The sequence below is a fragment of the Salvia splendens genome, chromosome 6 (genome assembly GCF_004379255.2).
Source record: "Salvia splendens isolate huo1 chromosome 6, SspV2, whole genome shotgun sequence".
Lineage (NCBI taxonomy): Eukaryota > Viridiplantae > Streptophyta > Magnoliopsida > Lamiales > Lamiaceae > Salvia > Salvia splendens.
This window is the reverse complement of record NC_056037.1, coordinates 17,883,240-17,894,898: the sequence shown is the minus strand read 5'-3', so window position 1 is coordinate 17,894,898 and position 11,659 is coordinate 17,883,240. Positions and strand designations below refer to the sequence as shown.

General features: G+C 38.2%; 1 long non-coding RNA gene across 1 annotated transcript; it reads left to right on the top strand.

Moving 5' to 3' along the window:
- The first annotated feature begins 5,267 nt into the window (after window positions 1-5,267).
- Window positions 5,268-7,285, top strand: LOC121807578. The gene is made up of 3 exons (XR_006051841.1): window positions 5,268-5,578; window positions 6,450-6,514; window positions 7,021-7,285. It is a non-coding gene; the product is annotated as an uncharacterized LOC121807578 (long non-coding RNA).
- The last annotated feature ends 4,374 nt before the right edge of the window (window positions 7,286-11,659 follow it).

Here is an 11,659-nt window from a genome sequence, read left to right as displayed (position 1 = left end):
CTTGTCTCGAAAGTCTGTGTTTGCCTTTGTAACGTTGGATAACTTGATTGAGTAGTCTTCTTTGATTCATTATTCATGAGGACAATATTTTGACCTTATGAACTTCCGTCATTGAACTTCATTCCCAAGATTGTTCGCAGTTGTGACCTTTAGTATAATCACACCTCCAGACCTATTTTCTTCAAATGATGGAATATTCTTCTTGGAACTACTGGTTCACCTCTTTATTTTGTAACCATGTATGTCGCAAGATCTTTCTTGCAGAAGTGAAATTCTTTTTAGCTCGGTTTCACTACATATATTGTTTCATACTCAATAATTTTTCTTTCTGCAACACCAAGTTAAGGCTATCCCATTCTCTTCTTCCTTAACGGGTTGATCGTGTTAAATTTCAAAAAAAATTCCATTCACTTTAAGTTGTCTTTAACAAACCCGCGAACCCATTGATGTGATTTCGTCTTTTTCCAATAACATGATGTTGTTGAACCATCATTTGTACTACTTCATGACATTTGTCTATGTTTCTAAATCCTACCGCGACTGATAATTTTTGGCCTTGATATGTTGAACTATATCATTCATTGCTGTCCGGAATTTTTGCAAATTGTGATCTAGCAGTCGGCTATGGAATTTGAAAATTTTTGCAGTTTCATCTTGTTTCCATGACCCATCTCATGTTCTTCCGAGCTCTTATCGGAAGTAAATTCTCAAATCTCTATGGGTTTTATTTGATACCTCTAAAACCATTTACTTCTTAGAATGGACGGGTTGAGTCCAATGGAACTCAATCATTGCATTGTTGTTCTTGTTTACTTGATAAATTTTGGAGCCTTCCCCGACTAAAGACATCCTTAGCAATGTTGCAACAATTTGAAATCTGTTCATATCCAAGTAAGACTGTTGGGTCACATTTCGAATCCTTGATACTAGACGGTGGGGAAATGCAGTAGTTGACTCGGATTTACAAAAGGAATAAGTTTCTGTAGTCAGACATGCTCAAAAATGGCACACCAACCAGAAGCGTCGATATAACCAACGAGATACATATATGAGTGAACGATCGATCGAACGATAAGCGAATAATGAATATGAGAAGATGTATCTACAGTCACCATCGTGCGAGGAAATTATAGAGGGAGTACAAGCCCCTTCGTAGAGTTTATTGCACAAAATAAATATCGTCAACAAGAGAGAACATATGAAAGGCGACGAGAAAGAGCCACGGGACGACGAGAAGATCGAGAAAAGAAATGTGTGGTAATACCATGAATATTAGAAAAATTGTGTGGGGGTTGGAAGACAAAACGAGGAGAGTTAGGAGAAAGTTTCATGGGAGAACTTAATTTAGTCGCTCACAATTTGCAAGTTATGGCGATGAGGGACATCGAAATAATTCTAGGAATGGATTGGTTGACCATGAATTTTGCGACGATTCGTTGCAATGAGAGACAGATATCTCTACAAGCCTCAGGGAAGGAACCCACCACATACTATGGAATCTCGATGAACCGACGAACATCTATCACCTCCGCTCCAAGCTAGTACGATGGTAAGGAAAGGGCGTCCCGCCTATCTTGCCTATCTACAAGGAGAGGAGAAAGGAGAAAGGAAAATGGAAGACGTACCCGTTGTACGGGAATTTCCGGACGTTTTTCCCGAAGCTTTGCCTGGACCACCGCCAAATCGGCAATTGGAGTTCACAATCGATCTAGCACCAGGATCAGCACCTGTGTCTAAGGCACCATACAGAATGGCGCCTAAGGAGTTAGAAGAACTCAAGATACAGCTCCAAGAGCTTATGGACCTAGGTTTTATTAGACCCAGTGTTTCACCATGGGGCGCGCCAGTGCTTTTTCTGAAAAAGGAGGACGGATCGATGAGAATGTGTATCGATTATAGGGAGCTGAACAAGATGATGCTCAAGAACAAATATCCACTACCGAGGATAGATGACCTATTCGATCAACTTCGAGGAGCCGGCGTATTCTCTAAGATGGACTTGAGGTCCGGGTACCATTAGTTGAGAGTCCGAAGAGAGGATATACCAAAGACGGCCTTTCGAACGAGATATGGTCACTATGAATTTGTCGTGATGCCGTTTGGATTGACGAATGCACTTGCGGTATTCATGGACTTGATGAATCGAGTGTTTCATCTGTACTTGGATAAGTTTGTTTTAGTGTTCATTGATGACGTGCTTGTTTACTCGAAGAACGAGAAGGAGCACGAGGAACATCTACGAATCGCTTTGAAACGTTGAGGAGCGAGAAGTTGTACGCCAAATTCAGCAAGTGCGAGTTTTGGCTAAAGGAAGTAAATTTCCTTGTTCACATCGTGTCGGCAGAATGAATTCAAGTAGATCCCACAAAGGTTGAGGCGGTGCAACAGTGGAAAGCACCTTCAACACCAAACGAGATTCGGAGTTTCCTAGGTTTGGCGGGATACTACCGAAGGTTTATAGAAGGGTTCTCCAAGATAGCGAGACCCATGACACAACAACTCAAGAAGGGGGTGAAAGTCAATTGGACTCCCGAGTGCGAGGCTAGTTTTCAACTCTTGAAGGAAAAGCTAACTAGTGCACCGATCTTAGCTGTGCCAGAACCTGGAATAAACTACGTGGTATACACGGACGCTTCGAAGGTGGGACTTGGATATGTGTTGATGCAAACAACAAGGTGATTGCTTACGCATCCCGGCAATTGAGGCCACACGAGTTGAACTATCCAACCCCCGATTTGGAGTTAGCAGCAGTGGTACACGCCTTAAAGATTTGGAGACATCATCTCTACGGAGTTCGATGTGAGATCTTTACGGACCACAAAAGCCTGAAATATTTCTCCGGCAAAAGGATTTAAACATGCGACAACGGAGATGACTCGAATTGGTGAAGGACTACGATTGTGGCATCAACTACCACCCCGACAAGGCAAATATAGTGGCAGATGCCTTGAGCCGGAAGAGCCATCCCCAACTAGCCGTTTTTCTCACTAAAGAAGAAAACTTGGTCCGCGAGTTTAGTAAGATGCGTTTGGAAGTGGTGAGAGCACCAGAAACAGTGGAAGCGCGAATCGCCACTTTAGTTGTTGAACCTGATCTAAGGTCGAGAATTGTTGAAGCACACCGAATGGATGCGAAACTAGAGGAAGTTCGTATAGAAGTACGAACCGGAGAATCTAGAAACTTTAGTGAAGAAGGTGACAACGCGCTCACCTTTAAAGGAAGGCTATGCATACCGGACGATAAAAAGCTCAAAAACGAAGTGATGAGCGAAGCTCATGAGACTCCCTACACCGCCCACCCAGGGAGTACGAAAATGTATCAAGACTTGAAGAAGTCCTTTTGGTGGAATGGTATGAAGAGGGATATAGCGAAATTTGTGGAGCGCTGCTTAGCCTGCCAACAGGTGAAGGCTCTACATCAACGACCGTACGGAAAGTTGCAACCACTAGAAATCCCCGAGTTGAAATGGGAGCACATTGCCATGGACTTTGTAACAGCCTTGCCAAAGACGCAAAGAGGGAATACTGCCATCTGGGTAGTTATAGACCGACTCACCAAGAGCGCACACTTCATACCGATACCCATAACCTATGGATCGGACAAGCTTGCTCAAGTGTATATAAAGGAAATAGTGCGACTGCATGGAGTCCCAGTGACGATCATGTCTGACCGTGACCCGAAGTTCACATCAAGATTTTGGATCAGCCTACAACGTGAGTTAGGCACTCGACTGAACTTCAGCACAACGTTTCACCCACAGACGGACGGACAATCCGAAAGAACGATCCAAACCCTCGAGGATATGTTGAGAGCCGTAGTGTTAGACCGAGGAGGAAGTTGGGAGTCCGCACTTCCATTAATTGAATTCGCCTACAACAACAGTTTTCAGGCAACGATAAATATGGCACCGTATGAAGCCTTGTACGGGAGAAAGTGTAGATCCCCGCTCTACTGGGACGAAGTTGGCGAGAGAAAAGTACTGGGGCCCGACGCAGTCGAAGAAATGGTTGGAATCGTTCGACAAATTCGTGCGAGGATAAAAGAAGCTCAAGACAGACAGAAGTCATACGCGGATGCACGACGAACCGACTTGCAATTTCAAGCGGGCGACAAGGTCTTTCTCAAGGTATCCCTGTCGAAAGGGATAACGCGTTTTGGTGTCAAGGGAAAATTGAAACCGCGATTTATTGGACCGTATGAAATCCTTGAAGGAGTGGGTCCTGTTGCATACCGTTTGGCGTTACCCCCAAGCCTTGGGAACGTGCACAACGTCTTTCATGTGTCGCAGTTGCGGAAATACATCGTTGATCCAAAGCACGTGATTCACTACCAAGAAGTCGCGTTTAACCCGGACTTGAGCTACGAGGAGAGACCCCAAACGATTCTAGACCGAAAGGTCGAGAACGTGAGAAATAAACCAGTTGCTTACGTAAAAGTACAGTGGAGAAACCACGGGCACGAAGAAGCCACGTGGGAGCTTGAGGACAAGACGATGGAGTTATTCCCAGAACTCTTCCTATGAGAGTACCAAATTTCGGGACGAAATTTCTTTTAAGAGTGGTAGGATGTAACGCCCCACTTTTCGAACCCTAATTTTTGAACCCTAAGGTGATTTGTATTTATTGCTTTGATTGCTGCAATTAAATGACAATTTGCTATGTGATTGAAGTGGTGACCTAATTTTGATTTGACCGAGTCATTTACGTTGTTATGACGTGGCTGAAATTAATTGATGTGGAATGAAATATATTGCGGTGAATTATATTATCTTTGGGGAGTGAGATTTAAATAGAATCATAAATAATTACCTTGCCCCTTTCATTGTGGAAATTTCGACCACTATTATTTTAAGGAGAGCAATTCTATTTTCTTGGATTTAATTATTTGTTTGGGATAATTATCCAATTAAATCCAAAGCCAATTATTCTTTATTTCTCTCTTGAGAAAAATCGGCCCCCATTATTATTCCTAAGGGGATTTCGAAATCTCCTAGCTTGTGGGAGAAGAAATTATTCATTATTTATTTTGATCACTTAATTATTTCTTTCCATGTCTAATTGGAATATCCTAGCAAATCTTGCATTATCTTATTTTATTCAAGATTTGGAAATTATTCCTTGTGGAAGGAATATTTCACACGCCTATTTCCATTTAATATGGGAGGATTTTTATTAATTTTCTTGCTCCGTATTATTTTATTCTGCTCCGTAAAAATACCAAATAAAATCATAGGCTAATTAATTAGCCATGATTTTTGAAAATCTCACCTTAATTCCTCCCTCAAATTCACGCCACTTCCTCCCCTAATCTCTATCAAATATTCATGCCATTAATCTCCCAAATCTTCAATTAATGGTAAATTATTCTATTCCTTAATCCTATAAATAAAGGAACAACTCCTAACCCTAAACCCCACCTCAAATCACACGCCTCCCACCACAAATCACACGCCCCTCCCACTTTTCATCTCCTCTCCCACTTGTTCATCCACTCCACTCAAAATCCTTTCGATTCGCCAAGAGTTTGTCGAAGAACCAAGAGTTTTAATCGTCTCTACCGATTGTTTTGTTCAAGAAAGGTACAATCAAGCCTCTATTCTTCATCCTCTCCATCCCAACTCTTCTTTTGTTCTCTCATGCATGTAGAGAGTGTAGGGAATGCAGATCTAAGGGTTTAATCGGTGGGAATGTGTAATCGTATGTGTGAATGCATTTTGATTTCAATTGGTTGATGATTTAATGAATCCTCGGTGAATGATATGTGATTTCATGAAAATATGTGTCTAAGGACCCTTTTGAGCATGCTTGTATGTTAAAACCATGAAAAGGTTGATTTTGAATAAGTAGGGGTAAACCCTAATTCGAATTCCTAAAAACATGAGAAACTGTGATTTCCGAACAGTAAGTTCCGACTCATCTTTGACCAACCAAATGAACTCCGATTTGATTGATTCTTTTTCCTGAGTAAACTTCATGATGTCTTCTGTGTTGTGTGTGAATTTCAACTCAGTTGGATAAAAGATGGACTTTTGGTGAATTTTTAAAGTTGACTGCGCAATTCTGCCAGAAATATGTTTTCTCGACCAGTGGGTTACGTCTTTGATTTGACCGACTTAAAAGAGGTATTTTGACATGAAATTTAAACTGAAAGTTATTTGATGAGTCTACTGCCTTGTCGTAAAGTTTTAGCCCCAACGGAAGTCGGATGATTTTTAAATGATTTTTATAAAATGGTTGCGCAGTGCTGCCAGATTTCTACCTTTGCAAAATAACTATATTTTTATGTTTTGAATGGCATACATGAATTATACATGTGACGAGATGATGTGATATGCAAAGATGTTATGCTATGATGTGATTTCCATATGTTGATGGGAAAACGGGAAAAGTTAGGGACATGCATAATATTAAGTCCATGTTGGTGACTAATTGGGAATACCTTATCTAAAGGTGAAAATTCGTGCGCTAAACGTGATATCAAAGGGAAAGCGATACTTGAAATCTAAACGGTCGAGGTGGGCTTCTTTTCTACCCTACATTATTTGTGGGTTTTATTTTACTAAACTCTTTTAAGTATGACTGTGGAGCTATAAGGGTGGTTTTAAGCGATTATCATGCCGTGATTTGTTTTAACGTGCCTATCTGATGTGGCTGTGGCCACTGTTATATAAATCGAATTCGGGTCCTCGTAGGGCCGCAAACCCTACGTGGATTAGTGTACACCTATGGTAGATCGTGTGCTAGCATACGGGCTGGCCGGTCTAGTGGCTTGGTTTGTGGCCACATTCCAAGTCATGTATTGGCAGATATGGTTGACGACGATGGGGAAAAATGACTGCGCAGTCGCTATTTTGAACAATGGAAAATATTTTGAGTGCCTCGGGCCTTTCTAAAGCTCAAACCCCGATGGTTACTTACGTATGGCATGATAATATATATTTCTTAATTAAAATATTTTCGGCATGAGCCACTGAGTATTTTCAAAAGTACTCAGCCCTGCATATGTTTTCTCTATGTGCAGGTTGAGCAGCGACGAGCGGTTGGTGGTGTTGAGCAGGAATTAATAACAAACTATGGTTGTTCTTAAACTCCGAATGTCGTTGTGTCTTCACACATGACGTCACTCTTCTCTTGGATGCTTCCGCTGTGATGTTTTATTTTCTCTACTTATATTTATTTTTCCTGAAACTTTTTGATGAAATGTTGAAAACTCGTTATCTTTTGAATAATGTCAAACCTTTGGTCTTTCATTTATTAAACATAACTACCTTTAGTCTTTTTAATTATTGAACTGTAATTTTGGTCAAACTTTTATTGAAACCCTAGTCTTCTATGCCCGTTCATTAAGCCCCTTTAAGTCACGATCGCCCGCTTTTATTAACCTTAGGGGGCGGACGTGACAGTTTGAGATGAAGGACCTTTGACCATTGAAATACTTTCTAGGAATCGAAGTATTGCACTCCAAAGAAGGGATATTCCTCCAACATAAGAAGTACGTTCTTGATCTCCTAACTGAAACTGGGCTATTGGACTGCAAACCTTCAGATGTTCCGATCATGGTGAATCATGGTTTGAATTTTGAGGATAATGCAGAGCTGGCTGATCGAGGGGAGTATCAACGTCTTGTGGGTAAGTTGATCTATCTTACACACACAAGACTTGATATTGCATATGCAGTTGGAGTTATAAGTCAGTTTATGCACTGACCTCAAACAAATCATATGGATGCTGCATTGAGGATAGTCCGTTATTTGAAAGGGACGATTGGCCATGGAGAATTGCTAAGTAAAAATGAGGACCTGGAGATTGATGGGTATACTGATGCAGACTGTGGCAAGTAATCCTATAGATCAAAAATGTACTGGGAGGATAATTCAGCTTTGTTGGAGGTAACTTAATCACTTGGAAAAGTAAAAAATAGAAGGTGGTAGCTTTATCAAGTGCAGAAGCTGAATATCGTGGAATCAAGAGTGGATTGACTGAGATATTATGGTTAAGGCGTCTGCTTACAGAAATAGGATTTCCACATACTTAGAAGAGTCAATTATTCTGTGACAACAAAGCAGCCATAAGCATCGTGGAACTACCATTTGTAAGGTCAGAAGATCAATTGGCTGATATACTCACAAAGGCAGTGAACCCTAAATTGTTCAAAGAAGTCTTGATCAAGTTGAGTATCGGGGATGTCATTGCTCAACATGAAAGGGAGTGTCAAATATCCCAAAGTCAAGCAATTACCAAGTGAAGAAAGAAAAAAATTACGAGAAAATATTATAATTTATACATTATCATTTAGTCTAGAAATAGGTTATTCTTTACCTAAAATACATTGTATTGAATCGTATATTATGGAGAAGAATGAACAGAAATAAAGCACGACAGAAAGTATTCTACTCCAATCTCTTCTCTCTATTGCAAACAAATAGTTGTCCCAAATTCAAATAAAAGATAAATACATGTGGGTAGTGATATAATGCAAACCCTAAATATTGTATAAACTTTAAACTATGATCTGAACCGTTAGAAAATGTCAACAGATGACAAAATAACAGCAACAGAAAATGTCAATACAGCATCAACCGCTGACACTGTGTTGACATTTTTTGTTGTGTTATTTTATCATCTGTTAACATTTTCTAACAGTCCAAATCATAGTTTGGAGTTCGTACAATATTTAGAGTTTGCATTTGATTACATCTCTACGTACATAATACCTCTAAATTTCTATTTAGACAGGATCAGATTTTGTTTACTTACTACCTCTGTCCCGCATTAACTGTCACATTTGCTTTTCGGCACTCATTTTATAAAAATGAGTAATAAATAGTTAACATCGAGAAATAGTAAAATAAGAGGGAGACTAAGATAGAGAAAGCCTTATTTACATTATTCTCTCTCTTACTTTACTATTTTTTCACTTTAACTATGTACTATCATTTTTACAAAATGAGTGCAGAAAAGTAAATGTGACAGTTAATGCGGGATGAAGGTAGTATTAAATTACTACTATTATATTTTAAATATTAAATAACGTATTATGCAATACTCCATCTATCCCATTAGAGATGAAACGTTTTCATTTTTGGGTTGTCACATTAAAAATGAAACGTTTCTAAAAATTGAAACAACACTCTCTCTACTTTTTCTTGTCTCTTACTTAACTCTCTCTTCATTAACTCATAAAACAACACTACATAATATCTTGTGACGAAAATCAAATGTTCCATATTTAGAGGGAAGGAGAGAGTACTAATCTATTTCTATTCTTATTGTGAAACCTGAAATAATAGACTATATTATTTTTAGCTACAGATTTTCTACTTCATACATCAGCCATTAAACGTTATACCTTTGACTCGGCACAGATTTTAAGAAATACTCCCTCCGTCCCACTATAAGTGGAGCATTTCTATTCCGGCACGAGATTCTATGTAGTGTTGTTTTGTGAGTGAAGTAGAGAGAATAAAGTAAGAGGGAGAGAAAAAGTAGAGAGCGTGATGTTTCTATTTTTAGAAATGTGTCATTTAGATTGGGACATCTCAAAAAGAAAAATGATTCACTTAGAGTGGGACGAAGGGAGTATAATAGAAAGTGAGTTAAAAAAGCTAATGAAATATAGGTCCTACTTTTATACACTCCGGCATCCCATAAAAATATAGGCCTTTGAAATGGCACGGAAATTAATGCACAATTGGTAGAGTAAGAGCGAAGAGAATGGTAGTTAAAGTAGTGTTGGTGAGTTGTGGATAGTGAGACACATTATTATTAGACAAGTATTGGCAGACAAGAAAAAAAATGAAAAACTAGTCACAAGTAATGACAGATGTTGCAACTATGGGTCAGCTGTGTTAGCCTGATGAGGCCGCATATAAAAGGTGAAGAAGGGAAGGAGCTCGCAACTTGTTAAAGTTAGTTAAGATGACAATTGTTAGGTAGTTATCTTGTTAGTTACTCCATTTGTCCCATTGAAATATATCATATTTCACTATTCGTTTGTCCCATAGAAATAATATAGAGAAACATCTTTCCTTTTTCTCTACTTATATTCATCTTCATACTATCTTCTTAAATTCATCTTTATAAATTCATACGGATGTCTCTGATTCCCCATATTTTACATGGTATCAGTTGATTGAAAACTTGAGCATTTGTTGATTTTTTTTCTTCACGATCTTCTCTTCAGCTTTCATCCATGGTGGCACGACGCAAAATCTGTGACTATTAAATGAGTCTTTATTTTCTCCATCCGAGTGATAATCTCGGTGTTCAGCTCGTCTCTCAACAACTAATCGGTTCCAATTACATCAATTGGAGCCGTTCCACCACCGCTCTCTTGGCGAAGAACAAACCGATATTTATTGGTTGTTCTCTTCCTTGTCCTAAGCCTAATAATATGTTTTATCCCTCATGGATTCGCTGTAACCTCATGGATTCGTTGTAGCAGTATGGTGGTTTCCTAGCTTCGAAACTCAGTTTCAACTCAAATTTTTTCTAGCAAAATGTTTTTGGATGATGCCGTTTCAATTTGGACTGATCTTCGAGGTCGGTTTTCGCAAGAAGATTCACCGATGTTAGCAGTTATTTCACTAATCTCCGAATTGTTTGGGATGAATACAAACATTCTCAGTCGATTTCTTAGTGCTCTTGCTCTATGAAGTGGCATTCTTATCAGGAGAAGGAGTGCACTATGAAGTTAATGATAAGTTTAAAATGGGTGATATGGCTCAATCGCCTAAGTGAGGCGCTCATTCTAGACGCACAGCAGATCATTTAGACTTTAGAGTAAGATTTATGTCAACTAAGGTCATCCACAACACTCATCTCCTAATCATCTCTTTCCTTCACTATTCATGCGCCTCACACCACTTTTACCTCATCCTTTATTCAATAGGCAGTACCTACAACCATTCATCCATTAACCATCTCTTCTCTTCATTATTCATGAGTCTCGCTATTTCATTTCTTCAATTTACAATAATAAAACAACATAAAACTTCATAAAAAGTTTAAAATTTACATTACGAATTTCTAAAAATTACATAATTAAAATACTTAAAATTACATTAAAAACTAGTACATAATTTAATTCTTAGAGTGCAAATAAATACCAAGGTGGCAATCCTATTTGGTATGTCACACCATTAAACTTTTGACAAATGGAAATATACATAACCCCAATTCCATCTAGATATATGAAATATGGAAACAATTCAAATATAAATGTACACATTTATTGTATGGAAAGAGTGCACATTCTATGCAGTACTACACTATATATGCGCACATACTATATTATATATACATAGGTTCATCATTTTGATGAATTAAACGTTATTAAATTATTTATTCACTCAGACATCTTAGACGTAAATTAATATAAAAAAAAAAGATCACGTCACTCATTTTAAGATTTTTAGGAGATTACTTTTTTTCTTCTTTATAAATAAAAAATGTAGATAGATAAAAAGTGTAATTATAACTTTAAATTTGATGGCATTAAATACTATATAAATTAAATTAATACATACAAATGATTATGTAGTGTATAAATTAAATAATTATATGGGTAATTATATAGTGTATATATTAACTGTATGAATATTATACATTATGTTTAATTATAAAAATAGTTAGTAATAATAAGATAATCTCATTTTATT